This window comes from Balaenoptera musculus, chromosome 1, assembly GCF_009873245.2.
Source record: "Balaenoptera musculus isolate JJ_BM4_2016_0621 chromosome 1, mBalMus1.pri.v3, whole genome shotgun sequence".
Taxonomy (NCBI): Eukaryota; Metazoa; Chordata; class Mammalia; order Artiodactyla; family Balaenopteridae; genus Balaenoptera; species Balaenoptera musculus.
Window position 1 is genome coordinate 57,168,501 of NC_045785.1, and position 15,601 is coordinate 57,184,101.

Sequence of the window (15,601 nt, forward strand, 5' to 3'; positions counted from 1 at the left end):
TTCCTCTTCCTATCATTTTTTATACCTATTATATTACAAACTGAGCTCTTTAGAGAGCATCTTTGTGCAGTCACATGAGTTTTTCTTATTACCTTTCTAAAATCCAGGAATAATGATCATTTGCATAGCACTTAATAAACATTATAGTATCCATTCATAGGCATCACTGCATTTGATTATTACAAAGACTCCTTGAGATACAAGTTATGTGCCACCCAGCTACAACAGCATCACCACTACCATGATCACCATCATAATCATCTCCACCAACTCAGTTTTATAGAGGCCCAGAGAAGACTAAGAAAGTGCCTCAAGTCATTTCACTGGACTGATGAAAAGCAGAGACTCAAGGGGAGATCTGCATGACGTGAAACTCTAGGCTCTTTCTATATGTAAAGCTGCTGCCCCAAGACTTGTGTCCTCAGCTATTGTAAATTTGGAGTTGGCATGGTCACTTTCTCCAAAACTGCCTGCTATTTCCTCTGTAACACACTCTTTCTCTTTGTTTGAAATTACATGGAATTGCAGTTCCCTTCGTTACTTCTCTTAGTTACAAAGAATATTTATTGAATTATTGAATAAACTTTCTGGGATACCCTCCTTTATGAAATTCTCTTGAATATTAATATTTCTTAGGTAGTCTGAGCCATCTTCTCTGAGTCAAATTATTCTGTCCCTTTTGAGCTCTCTGTGTCTAAATTGTCCCTCTTAGAGGCATAAAAACACCCACCTTGACAGTGTCTCTAATCTTTCAGTCTGTTAGTCATTCAGTCAATCAAAAACTATTTACTGAGTGCCTGACACATGCCGAACACTATCTGGGCTCTTAGGATAGATTGGTGAAAAACAAAAGAAATACATAAACCATATAGAGAAACATTAACCAAATAATTGTAAAAATATGTGTTAGTCAAGTGAGTATTTATTTGTCCTTTTTGTCCTTTGTTAGCTCTTTTATTTTTTCCTTTGTTAGGACTTTTGCAGTTAATATGACAAACCTACCCTAGAAAATTATGTCTTTAACATACCTTTTAACATTCAACTTTCCCACAATGTCCCTTGCTCTCTTAGAAACCATCTTACCCATTTCACAGGCAAAAAGAATTTTAGTTAGAAGGGAACTTTGAAATTAACCAGTCTGGTACTTCTCAAACTTGAATGTGCATACAAATCAACTGGGAATCTTATTAAATGCAGATTCTGAATCAGTAGATCTTGGGTGAGGCATGAGATTCTGTATTTTTTAACAAGGTTCCAGATGATGCTGATGCTGCTGGTACATGGACAGTACTTTGAATATCAAAGATCTAGTCCTCTCGTGTACAACAAGGAGTATCCACCAGAATATCTTGTTTTGCAAAATACAAATTCTGAATCAGACTTTTGCAGGAGCCAGGACATATGAAATTTAAAAAAGCAGTCTCAGACTCCACTTCCATTTAATATAAATTAACTGGGTTTACCATCCTGACTGAAACAACCAAAATAAAAAAACTTGACAAATTATGATGCAGTGGTTTTCAAAACCCTAGACATTAGTCAATGAAAGGGAATGATTTCTGAGAAACAGAAAACAAGTGAGGTGAGCCCAATAATCTCCCTTGAAAGAATTTCCAAGCCATGTAACCCAAGCAGAGCCCAGCTGACTCCTTGAGTTGAAGATAGAGCTGAGAGTCAGAGGAGAACAAGGAAACTATAGTTCTCAGGATGGACTACCAGGAAAGAGGGAGCTTAACAGAGAGAACCTCAGAGGTCTGCCGAAAGCCCTTCTCAAGTATATGGCAGAGTACTGATCATCACATACCTATGAGAAAACAACCCAAGTCAAAGGTAAGAATTACTGAAATGGCTAAGAGATTAACAGTCCCCTGTGCTCACATAGAGCTGGAAAGAGTGCCTGTACCTTCCAGCCAGACTGGAAAATCTCATGATTCATGGGGAATTAGTTAGAGTACCGAGGATGAACTGCCTTGGGTAAGGAATAATTAATCTCAAATAAAGTACTGCTATAGGGGCTTCCCTGGTGGCTCAGTGGTTGAGAATCTGCCTGCTAATGCAGGGGACACGGGTTCGAGCCCTGGTCTGGGAGGATCCCACATGCCGCGGAACAACTGGGCCCATGAGCCACAACTGCTGAGCCTGCGCATCTGGATCCTGTGCCCTGCAATGGGAGGGGCCGCGATGGTGGGAGGCCTGTGCACCGCAATGAAGAGTGGCCCCTGTACCGCGATGAGGAGTGGCCCCCGCTTGCCACAACTGGAGAAAGCCCTCACACAAAACAAAGACCCAACACAGCTAAAAATAAATAAATAAATAAATAAATAAATAAATAAATAAATAAAGTAGCTATTAATTAAAAAAAAAAAAGTACTGCTATAGTCTCCTCTAATAAATCTTAAAAAACCATAGGATCACAGTGTTTTCAAGTAACTTAACTGCATCACAGAATAAAGATCAAGAATATTATAGAAATACAAATTATCCAGCACCAAACAAGGTAAAATTCAAAATTCATGGCATCTAATGAAAACTTGCCAGGCACAGAAAGAAGAAAATACCACCCATAATGAGGATAAAAATCAATCAAACAAAACTAACACTTACCTAGCAGAAATGTTAGAATTAGGAGATAGAAATACAGTTGAAGCTGTATTCCTTATGTTCAAAATGTTAAGGAGAGATAAGAAAGATATAAAAATACATTAAGTAGGATTAATAGCAGATTAGACATTACAAAAGAAAAGATTAGTGAGCTTAAAGACATAATGATGGAAACTATTCAAACTGAAACAAAAAGAGAAGAGAATTAAAAAAAAAAAAAAAAGAAATGGACCAATCATCACTGTGCTTCAGGACAGCTGCAAGGGGGCTAATAAGGAGTAGATGGAGTCCCTGAGGAAGGGGGAAGGGTTCATTAAAATCTTTTAAAAAATAAATTCTGGAAAATTTCCAAATTTGATGAAAACTATAAGCCCACAAATATAAGAAGCTCAGTGAAACCCCAGAACAAGAAACTTGAAGAAAATGACATCAAAGCACATCATTATCAAATTTCCTAAAGCCAGTGATAAAAAACATGTTAAAAGTAGCCAAGGCAGGTGGAGCAGGGAATTAGGTTATGTATAGAGGAGCAAAGATAAACATACCAACGATTTCTTGTCAGAAACAATGGAAACAAGGAGACAATGGAACAACATCTTTAAAGTACTGAAAGAAAAACTGTTAACCAAGAATTCTATAGCAAGTGAAAACACCTCTCAAAAATGAAGGAGAAACAAAGGTTTTTTACAGACATACAAAAGGTGAAAGATCGTGTAGCCAATACACTCACACTATAAGAAATGTTCATGGAAATCCTCAAGCAAATGGAAAAGGAAACCGGATGGAAACTTGAATCCACCAAGAAATGAAGAGCCCCAGAAATGACAACTATACTACTAAATATATACTTTTATCTTAATTTTAAAAATCTTTTAAAAAGATAACTGACCCTTTAAGCAAAAATGAAAACAATGCAGCATGAAGTTTATAAGATAGTCCGCATAAGGATGCTACATTGCTAAAAGCTTTAGATTCAATGGGTAATATTAATTAAAATGCATTGAAGCTTTACATATAATAACTCATCTAAACCCTACCATAACCCAACGAGACAGATACCTCTATGAGTCCGATTTTATAGATGAGAGAACTAGGAGACAAGCTGATAACAAGTAGAGACAGGACATAATCCCAGGAGTGCAGACCTGGAGTTCATAAGCTTGATCACTGCACATACTGCCTTCTCTTTTTGTTTGCTCATTTTTCTTTATTAGGGATTCCGCTTTTTAAAAATCTTCTAAGTTAAAATTTTTTGACCTCACGTAGCACATCTAACATTGGGGGGCCTTGATTGTTTCTCTCAAAATGTTATTTGGGGTTTGGACTTAACTTATTCTTTCCATATATATATATATGTGTGTATATATATATATACACACACACACACACACACACACATATATATATACACATACGTGTGTGTATAGTGCTGGGGAAATAGAGATTTAAAAGATAATCTTTGACTTCACTGAGTCCACAGTTAGTGCGGGTAAGAGGCAGGTAAGAGAACGTTTCCTTACTACACAGTGGGGAAAGTACATCGTTAGTAGAAAACAGAGGGTGTTATGAAATCACAGAGAGAAGCTTTTGCTATGTCTCCTTAGGGAGCTGGAAGAACTGTGGCAAGTATTCTGGGAAGAGCTGATTAGAATTCTATAGTAGCTTCACAATTTAGTCTGTCTTTTAAGATTGCTTTAAATCATGCATGTCTGTGCTCAGTGAGCATGGGCACGTGTGTGTGAGGGCCACATACTGCCTCACACAAGGGACTGGCAGAGAGAAAGTACTCAAATATTTGATGAGTCAACTGAAATTTACACATACACACATGCCCATTTAACCCGCCAGAAGCTGTCTTTAACTTTTTATTTTGCACCTCTGTTTCTCTCTACACACTTTGCAACACCTGCAGCTGCCTTGCCTTGGACCCGATGGTTGAGGTTTCTCCTCAGTATGACTTATAAACTTCTTCCCAACACACCTGCCTTTGGGGCTGGAATCATGTCCAAGGGCTACCATAACAAATGACCACGAGGTTGGTGGCTTGCCCCAACAGAAATTTATTCTTTCATAGTCTGGATGCCAGGATTCAATCAAGTCGTTGGCAGGTCTGTGCTCTCTCCAAAGGCTCTCAGGAAGAATCCCCCTTGCGTCTTCCAGTTTCTGCCCTTTGTTTGTGGGTTCATAACTCCAGTCTCTGCCTCTGTCTTTACATGGCCTTCTCTTCTGTGTCACCTTCTCTTCTCTCTTATCAGGACACCTGTCATTGGATTTAGGGCCCACCCTGATAACGAGATCATCTTGAGATCCTTAATTATATCTGCAAAGGCCCTTTTTCCAGATAAGGTCACATTCACAGATGCTAGAGGCTAAATATGGGCATAGCTTTGGGGGTGTACCCACAATTCCACTCATTCCAGAGGCATTTCCAGCAGGGTCAGGACTAGGATGAGGAGAGTGAGGCACTCGACTCAGCTGCCAAACTGAAGGGGACACCAAAAAAAGCTCAGCAGTATAAATAAATTAATAATAGAAATAAATATTTTAATAAAATATTTCCCCAAATCAAAATGAGTGCCAAAAGTCAACAATTAAAAAATATTGAAGAAGTAAATAAAGACAGAATCCGTGATTTTTTTTTTTTTTCCTTTCGGGTTCCTAATATGGCTTAGCTTGCCACTCACTTCCAGAAACAGCCAAGCCTCTCATCCATAGTGAGCTGAGCCAGATCCACCATTTCCTCTGTCACAATTTGATCACCCTTCCCAGAAACAAGGCTCCCAGGAGTTTTACTCAGGAGACCAGGCCACTATGCGCCAGGCTTCTCACTTCTAAAGAAGGCTTATTTGTCTCATGAATTGTGCAAACACCTCCTGAGAAGCTAATTAAAATGGAAGCCCATGCTACCAAATCCGGGAAGCCTCCAAATAAGCATCGTGAGGCAGCCAGAAAGTGTTATTAATACACACACCCAACCTCTCACTGTGGCTTAAAGGGGCAGAGGACTTGGAAGGACAAACTCAGAAAGGTGACTTTAAGGTGGAAGGTGCTGAGCCTCACTGCCAAGCACAGCATGGGACAAACGGAGGACACTCAGTATGTGCGGAAATGAATACTTGACTCTTGGTGGGTGGGGAGAGTTTAGGAACAGGAATAAAAGCAAATCCCCTGCTTCCTAGCACCAGTAAGAAAGAAGAAATGCTATTTCCGTGCGATTTGTATGCTATCACCTAAAGCTAAACGATTACTATTTATTATGTAATGCTAAATGAAAACAGTCATGTTTAATGCTAAATAATCAGCATGAAATAATAACCACAAAGTGTCATAAAAAATATGATCCCAGTTACAAGAGTATAGCAAAAATATTTTAAAATAGGTAGGAACAAACTTAAGAGGAAATAGGCAGGAACTATAGAAAGAAATTGGAACTTAAGGGCATAAAGGAAGACTTTTCTAAGTGGCAATATATACTATATCCCTGAGTGGTAAACTCAGTGTCATAATAATCTAAATTCACCTCAGGTTCGCATATGAACTTAATGTAATTTCAAAAAAGAATCAATGGTAGTTTTTTGGAGAAATTTAACAAACTGATTTTAAAATTCATCTGAAAGATCAAAGCAGTGAGAATAGCTGAAGAACTGTTGAAAGAAAAAGTTATGGACAACATGAACTTCCAGGTAATTAAAATTATTATAAAACTATAATAATTAAGACAAGGGACAGTGTTACAGGATAAGAAAATGGACATATACAACGGAAGAGAAAGTCTAGAAACTGAACTGTTTATATATGACTTCAAAATGTGATAGACTTCATATCATATCATTTTTCAAAGGAAGTTGATTAATATAGTTCAAACCTGTAGCTATTTATTAATCATCAGAGAAAAATAGACTCAAATTTCATATTATATATGAACTAAATTTAAATTGGTTATAGAATTAACGGTAGAAATGAATTACTAGAAATTATAGGAGACTCTTTTATCTCAAGGTGGAGATAGGTTTTCCAAGCATAAAAACAAGGAAAGAAACTATAAAGGAAAAGATTGATCAATTCTTCTCCATAAAATTTAAAATATATGTGCTAAAATTTACTATAAACAAAAGTAAAGGAAACAGTAAATATAGAAAATATATGTCACATACATGAAAGGCAAAGGATATAATTTTTTATATAATAGGTTTCCCAAAGATCAATAAGCGATGATTTTTATACTCAAAATCAATAAACAGTTCTCAAAAATCAATAAAAAAGAAAAGATGAATACTCAAAAAGTGAGTAAAGCCCATAAATAGAGAATTCAGTTTAAAAAGAAATCAAAATGGCCAGTTATTATGTGAAAAATGTTATCCTTACAAGTAACAAAACAAATGCAAGTTACCGTAACAATGAGATACCATTTCTCAAATTGACAAAGTTATTTTAAAAAATCAAATCCAATACTGAGACTCCAGTAAAATTAGTACTCACATTCTCACATACTCCGTTTGGGTAGAAGTATCAATCAATACAAGTCTTCTGAAAGGGATTTGGGCACTAAAAATAATTCTAATCCTTTAACTTAGTAATTCTATTTTTAAGTGGAGCTAAGGAAATGATTTAAGTATACACATAGATTTATTGATATTCGCTCTATAATATCATATATAACATATTCACTGTAATATTATTAAATTGGAAAAAAAGCTTTAAACAGTCTCAACGTCCAACACCATGAAAACAAATAAATGATGGGATTCTATGATGCCTTCAAACTAATATTTTTGAATAATATTTAATTATATAATATATTTAGGTTAAATTTATTAAAAACTGTATAATAAATATATAAAACAAAAACCACATTAAACACACAAATGTATACTACAAGAAAAAGAATAATTAATACCAATATCTTAATATTAAGTTTCTCTGAGGGATAAGAGTTCGACTGGTTTCTGTTTTACACTTTTCTATGTTATTCAGATTTTCTACAATTAGAATTCACTATTCTATAATCAGAAAAAAAAGAAGAAAAGGATTAAAAATATGTTTAAAAATCTTAATCACCAGCTCATAGGATGTCAGCACTTGAAAGAGCATTAGCAAGAACCTGACTCAATTCCCTGGTTTTTCAGACAAAGAAACCAGAAAATGACTAGAGAAGCCAAGTATTCTTTGCAAGTGTAGAAGGTGTATCCCTCCAAAGCCCAGGCTATTTTGGAGGGTCCCTGTGCAGTCATGGTGCTCTTGGGGACATGGAAGGCCAATGGCAATTTTCCCATTCATCTCAAGCTCTGGCCATTCCTGCTTGATACCTTAAGACCAGAAAGTGGAGGGTATAACCACAACCCAGGGACTGTGGGAAGTCAAAAGCAGGGGTGGGCAAGTGGGAAGGAGTAGGAAATGGACAAAGCAAGGCCCAAGCCCTGACAGAGGATGAGCCACCACTGACCAAGGGGGGGGTAAGATGACCCATGAAGAGAATTAGAAGCACATCCTGGGGGACCACAGCCAGAGTCAACAAATGCCTCCAGCCTCAGGCCCAGGCCAGTTTGGACAGTCTCAGGAGGAGGGTCTGGATTGCCAAGACCATAATCCTGCCCTGGCTGTGCATTTTCTCCTTGTATGGCTGAGAGTGGACAGCTGACAGATCTATGGTTTCAAAAGAAAAAGGTGAAGCTGACACTAAACCAAGAGAAGAAATGGCAGAACCTTGCTGAGAAGAATTCTCAGCTATCAGGAAAACCTGCCAGAAAGGCTGCAAGGAGGCCTGGTCCACAACTGCTTGGCTGAAGGCTGCCAGCTCAGTTCGTGGGTGTCAGAAAGGCTTGGTTGGTGGATAAGCTTGGGGCTGGAGGCCCGTGTTCATGTCCCAACTCCACCGCTTCCTAGTGATAATGAGCAAGTTACTTATGCTCTCCAAGCCTCCATTTTCTCATACATAAAATGAGGATAATAATAATCCCTATCTTGTAGGGTTACGGAGAAGTTAAAAGGATATATTGCATGGAGCATGAATAACACTGAATTATTATTATCTTTTCTTTCTCTTTTCATCTTCCTGGGAGCCAGATCCATTATTTGCATTTATATTAGAAGAGAAGAGGAACGGAATGATAAGTAAACAGTTACTTATTGAGTCTCTGCCCCATGCTTTACACTAACTGCCCTCTTAATCTTCCCCAGGGCCCACGAGGAGGGCAGTAAGATCTTTCACTTGCAGAGAAGTTGTAACTCAGAGAAGCTAAGCCACTTGTGTAAGATCTAACTTGAAGCAGACAAAGAATTCTGTATTCTTCCAAAATTCCTTTCCAATCCAGCAGTCAGGCCTCCCCCAGCCCGTGCTGCCTTCCCAGGCCCAAATGCCCACAAACTCAGTGCCATGGCCCCTACACACCTGCCGCCATGGGAACCGGGCTCCTCGCCCCTCAGTCACGCAGAACTGGAACACTGTCCTGGTTTTACTAGCCAAGCTGACCCAGGCCAGGACAGAATCAGATCTGCCATGCCTGAGCTCAGGTCACAGGCACCCTATTGACAGAGGGACGCCACATGCAGCGTCCACGGCCTAGCAAAACATGGGAATTCAGAGGAAAACACTGATCAGAAAACTCTGTGTGTGTGCTTCTATGCCACAGGGACTTTCTGGAGCTGAAGGAAGCCTGTGAGGGTAGAGAGAACCCAGAGGGATGAGGGGCTGGGAAGCATGTTAGTGAAGCGGGATCATGGGGGTGGAATCTGTGGTGGGGTGGAGAGTTGGGGGAGACTCTTTCATACTACATGTCCTATAAGACTCCCTAACATGGCTTAGCCCTTTCACTCCACGAAGTAGGATACTGAGGCTCAGACGTGCCAGAGAGAGGCTGCTTCGCGGGACAGAAAGAGCTGGGCTTGTGATTCTCTGAGATCTTTGCTCCAATTCTAGTTTCTTTACTCACTTTGCTGTGTGATCTAAGACAAGTGTAATAACACAACTACAACTCACGTTCACGGAGTGCTTAGTAAGGGCAAAGCCCTGTCCTAAGCTTTGAACATTTATTACCCCACTGCATCCTCAGAGTAACCCTAGGAGATAGGATCCATTATGTTCTCACTTTCACGGCTGTGACTGAGGCACTGAGCAGACTCCCACCTCTTCTTGGGGCTCAGAGTGCTCAGCAGACGTCCTAAGGCCACCTTGGGCAGACCCTTGTCCTTTATAGCCCAGGGAGACTCTGGCAATCAAAGGCCCAATGTCAGAATTTTTTTTTTCTATTAGAAACACTTCTCTGGGTAAAGCTGTGTGAAGGAGGTTCCTAGAGAGACGTTCATGAAGTTTGTGAAGGGCAGGGGCAGTGTGGCTGGAACCCTGTCTGCTAAACCTGATCACCAAGACTCCCTCCTATTCAAAGGATCAGTGCTCCCCTCCCCCATGCTGGACTCTGTATTTCCAGAACCTTGGGCTTTGCTTTCTAAGAGCCTCAGCTGTGTTGAAACTCTGTAGAATTCAGAGGAAATCTGTGCTGGGTCAGAGCCCGTGTAGTTATCCCTGTGGGAGTTTCCAGCTTTGTGTGGGCTCGATGTCAACAATTTGTATCCGAGAAACTCTAGAGCTGGTCAAGGGCCAAAGTTCTCTTTACCCTTCCCAGGTTATTGGCAAGACAACTCAAAGTTCACATTTTTACGAAAGAAAGAGATTTGATTGTCATGAGAGGAAAGAGCCGATGTTTGTCTGATTCCGGGTGTGTGCAGGGCATTTACGTTCGTCCTCTCACATGGCTCTCACGCTAGAGGGTGGGGTGGGGAACACGATCCCCATTTTATGTTATTTTATTATTTTATTTTTATTTTTATGTTTTTGGCATGGCATGTGCTATCTTAGATCCCCAACCAGGGATCGAACCTGCACCCCCTGCATTGGAAGCACGGAGTCTTAACCACTGGACCACCAGGGAAGTCCCACAATCCCCATGTTAGAGAATGGAGAACTGAGCTGGCCAGGTCACCCAGTGAATAGTAAAACTGGGAGATTCTTCTCTTTCCAAAGCTAATGATCTTTCCACTGCCTATGATTCCTTGCTAAATTTCCAACCAAGAGACAGTATCATGTAGTGGTCTAAGAGTATAAACTGGGAGGCAGCTTCAAGATGGCAGAGGAGTCAGACATGGAGATCACCTTCCTCCCCACAAATACATCAGAAATACATCTACATGTGGAGCAACTCCTACAAAACACCTACTGAACGCTGGCAGAAGACCTCAGACCTCCCAAAAGGCAAGAAACTCCCCACATACCTGGGTAGGGCAAAAGAAAAGAGAAAAAACAGACAAAAGAATAGGGAAGGGACCTGCACCTCTGCGAGGGAGCTGTGAAGGAGGAAAGGTTTCCACACACTAGAAGCCCCTTCGCGGGCGGAGACTGCGGGTGGCAGAGTGGGGAAGCTTCGGAGCCACAGAGGAGAGCACAGCAACAGGGGTGCGGAGGGCAAAGCAGAGAGATTGCCGCACAGAGGATCTGTGCCGACCAGCACTCACCAGCCCGAGAGGCTTGTCTGCTCACCTGCCGGGGCGGGCGGGGGCTGGGAGCTGAGGCTTTGGCTTCGGAGGTCAGATCCCAGGGAGAGGACTGGGGTCGGCTGCGTGAACACAGCCTGAAGGGGCTAGTGCACCACGGCTAGCCGGGAGGGAGTCCAGGAAAAAGTCTGGAGCTGCCTAACAGCAGCTCCTAACCCCATTGTTTTGGGGTGCACAAGGAGAGGGGATTCAGAGCACCGCCTAAATGAGCTCCAGAGACGGGCGTGAGCCATGGCTATCAGCGCAGACCCCAGAAACAGGCATGAGATGCTAAGGCTGCTGCTGCCGCCACCAAGAAGCCTGTGTGCGAGCACAGGTCACTAACCACACCTCTCCTCCCAGGAGCCTGTGCAGCCAGCCATTGCCAGGGTCCCGTGATCCAGGGACAACTTCCCCGGGAGAATGCACGGCACTCCTCAGGCTGGTGTGTCACGCCGGCCTCTGCCCCCACAGGCTCGCCCCGCATCCGTACCCCTCCCTCCCCCAGCCTGAGTGAGCCAGAGCCCGCAAATCAGCTGCTCCTTTAACCCAGTCCTGTCTGAGCAAGAACAGATGCCCTCAGGCGACCTACACGCAGAGGCAGGTCCAAATCCAAAGCTGAACCCCAGGAGCTGTGCGAAACAAAGAAGAGAAAGGGAAATCTCTCCCAACAGCCTCAGGAGTAGCGGATTAAATCCCCATAATCAACTTGATGTACCCTGCATCTGTGGAATACTGGAATAGAAAACGAATTATCCTAAAATTGATGCAGTGGGAGAGAGGTAGGAAGTGAGAATTTGACTGTGAAGGAGCACAAGGGAACTTTTTGGAGTGAGGGAAAAATTTTATACCTTTCATAAAATGTTTTATATCTTGATTGTGCTGGTGGTTACAAAGTGCATAAATTTGTCAACACTCATTAAAACTGTATGCTTAAAACGGGTATATTTTATTGTATGTTAATTATACCTGAATAAAGTTGATTTTAAAACCAAAAAAAAAAATTGATGCGGTGGACTTTGGGAGCAATGATATATATTTTTTTCCCCTTTTTCTCTTTTTGTGAACGTGTATGTGTATGCTTCCTTGTGTGATTTTGTCTGTATAGCTTTGCTTTTACAATGTGTCCTAGGGTTCTGTCTGTCTGGTTTTTTTTTTTTTTTTAGTATAGTTTTTAGTGTTTGTATCATTGGAGTATTTGTTTTTGGTTTGGTTGCTCTCTTCTATCTTTTTTTTTCGTTTTTAAAATTACTTTTTATTTTTTTTAATTTTTAATAATTATTATTTATGTTTCATTTTAATTATTTTATTTTACTCTTTCTTTCTTTCTTTCTTTTTTTCTCCCTTTTCTTCTGAGCCATGTGGCTGACAGGGTCTTGGTGCTCTGACCGGGTATCAGGCATGTGCCTCTGAGGTGGGAGAGCCAAGATCACGACATTGGTCCACCAGAGACTTCCCGGCTACACATAATATCAAATGGCGAAAGCTCTCCCAGAGATCTCCATCTCAATGATAAGACCCAGCTCCACTCAATGACCAGCAAGCTACAGTGCTGGACACCCTATGCCAAACAACTATCAAGACAGGAACACAACCCACCCAGTAGCAGAGAGGCTGACTAAAATCATAATAAGGTCACAGACACCCCAAAACACACCACCGGACGTGGTCCTGCCCAACAGAAAGACAAGATCCAGCCTCAACCTCCAGAACACAGGCACTAGTCCTCTCCACCAGGAAGCCTACACAACCCACTGAACCAACCTTAGCCACTGGGGGCAGACACCAAAAACAATGGGAACTACACACCTGCAGCCTGCGAAAAGGAGACCCTAAACACAGTAAGTTAAGCAAAATGAAAAGACAGAGAAACACACAGCAGATGAAGGAGCAAGATAAAAACCCACCAGACCAAACAAATGAAGAGGAAATAGGCAGTCTACCTGAAAAACAATTCAGAGTAATGAGAGTAAAGCTGATCCAAAATCTTGAAAATAGAATGGAGAAAATACAAGAAACATTTAACAAGGACCTAGAAGAACTGAAGAGCAAACAAACAATCATGAACAAAACAATAAATGAAATTTAAAATTCTCTAGAATGAATCAATATCAGAATAACTGAGGCAGAAGAATGGATAAGTGACCTGTAAGATAAAATAGTGGAAATAACTACCGCAGAGCAGAATAAAGAAAACAGAATGAAAAGAATTGAAGACAGTCTCAGAGACCTCTGAGAAAACATTAAACACACCAACATTCAAATGATAGGGGTCCCAGAAGAAGGAGAGAAAAACAAAGGGACTGAGAAAATATTTGAAGAGATTATTGTTGAAAACTTCCCTAATATGGGAAAGGATATAGTTAATAAAGTCCAGGAAGTGCAGAGAGTCCCATACAGGATAAATCCAAGGAGAAACACGCCAAGACACATATTAATCAAACTATTAAAAATTAAATACAAAGAAAAAATATTAAAAGCAGCAAGGGAAAAACAACAAATAACACACAAGGGAATCCCCATAAGGTTAACAGCTGATCTTTCAGCAGAAACTCTGCAAGCCAGAAGGGAGTGGCACAACATATTTAAAGTGATGAAAGGGAAAAACCTACAACCAAGATTACTCTACCCAGCAAGGATCTCATTCAGATTTGATGGAGAAATTAAAACATTTTCAGACAAGCAAAAGCTGAGAGAATTCAGCACCACCAAACCAGCATTACAACAAATGCTAAAGGAACTTCTCTAGGCAGGAAACACAAGAGAAGGAAAAGACCTACAATAACAAACCTAAAACAATTATGAAAATGATAATAGGAACACACATATAGATAATTACCTTAAATGTAATTGGATTAAATGTTCCAACCAAAAGACATAGACTGGCTGAATTGATACAAAAACAAGACCCGTAAATATGCAGTCTACAAGAGACCCACTTCAGACCTAGGGACACATACAGACTGAAAGTGAGGGGATGGAAAAAGATACTCCATGCAAATGGAAATCAAAAGAAAGCTGGAGTAGCAATTCTCATATCAGACAAAATAGACTTTAAAATAAAGACTATTACAAGAGACAAAGAAGGACACTACATAATGATCAAGGGATCGATCCAAGAGGAAGATATAACAATTGTAAATATTTATGCACCCAACATAGGAGCACCTCAATACATAAGGCAAATACTAACAGCCATAAAAGGGGAAATCGACAGTAACACGATCATAGTAGGGGACTTTAACACCCCACTTTCACCAATGGACAGATCATCCAAAATGAAAGTAAACAAGGAAACACAAGGTTTAAATGATATATTAAACAAGATGGACTTAATTGATATTTATAGGACATTCCATCCAAAAACAACAGAATACACTTTCTTCTCAAGTGCTCATGGAACATTCTCCAGGATAGATCAGACCTTGAGTCACAAATCAAGCCTTGGTAAAATTAAGAAAATTGAAATCGTATCAAGTATCTTTTCTCACCACAACGCTATGAGACTAGATATCAATTACAGGGAAAAATCTGTAAAAAATACAAACACGTGGAGGCTAAACAATACACTACTTAATAATCAAGAGATCACTGAAGAAATCAAAGAGGAAATCAAAAAATACCTAGAGACAAATGACAATGAAAACACGATGACCCAAAACCTATGGGATGCAGCAAAAGCAGTACTAAGAGGGAAGTTTATAGCAATACAATCATACTTCAAGAAACAAGAAACCTCCCAAATAAACAACCTAACCTTACACCTAAAGCAATTAGAGAGCAAAGAACAAAAAAACACCAGTTAGCAGAAGGAAAAAAATTATAGTGATCAGATCAGAAATAAATGAAAAAGAAATGAAGGCAATGATAGCAGAGATCAATAAAACTACAAGCTGATTCTTTGAAAAGATAAACCATTAGCCAGACTCATCAAGAAAAAAAGGGAGAAGACTCAAATCAATAGAATTAGAAATGAAAAAAGAGAAGTAACAACTGACATGGCAGAAATACAAAGGATCATGAGAGATTACTACAAGCAACTATATGCCTATAAAATGGACAACCTGGAAGAATTCGACAAATTCTTAGAAAAGCCCAACCTTCCGTGACTGAACCAGGAAGAAATAGAAAATATAAACAGACCAATCACAAGAACTGAAATTGAGACTGTGATTAAAAATCTTCCAACAAACAAAAGCCCAGGACCAGATGGCTTCACTGGCGAATTCTATCAAACATTTAGAGAAGAGTTAACACCTATCCTTCTCAAACTCTACCAAAATATAGCAGAGGGAGGAACACTCCGAAATTCATTCTGCGAGGCCACCATCACCCTGATACCAAAACCAGACAAAATGTCACAAAAACAGAAAACTACAGGCCAATATCACTGATGAACATAGATGCAAAAATCCTCAACAAAATACTAGCAAACAGAATCCAACAGCACATTAGAAGGATCATACACCATGATCAA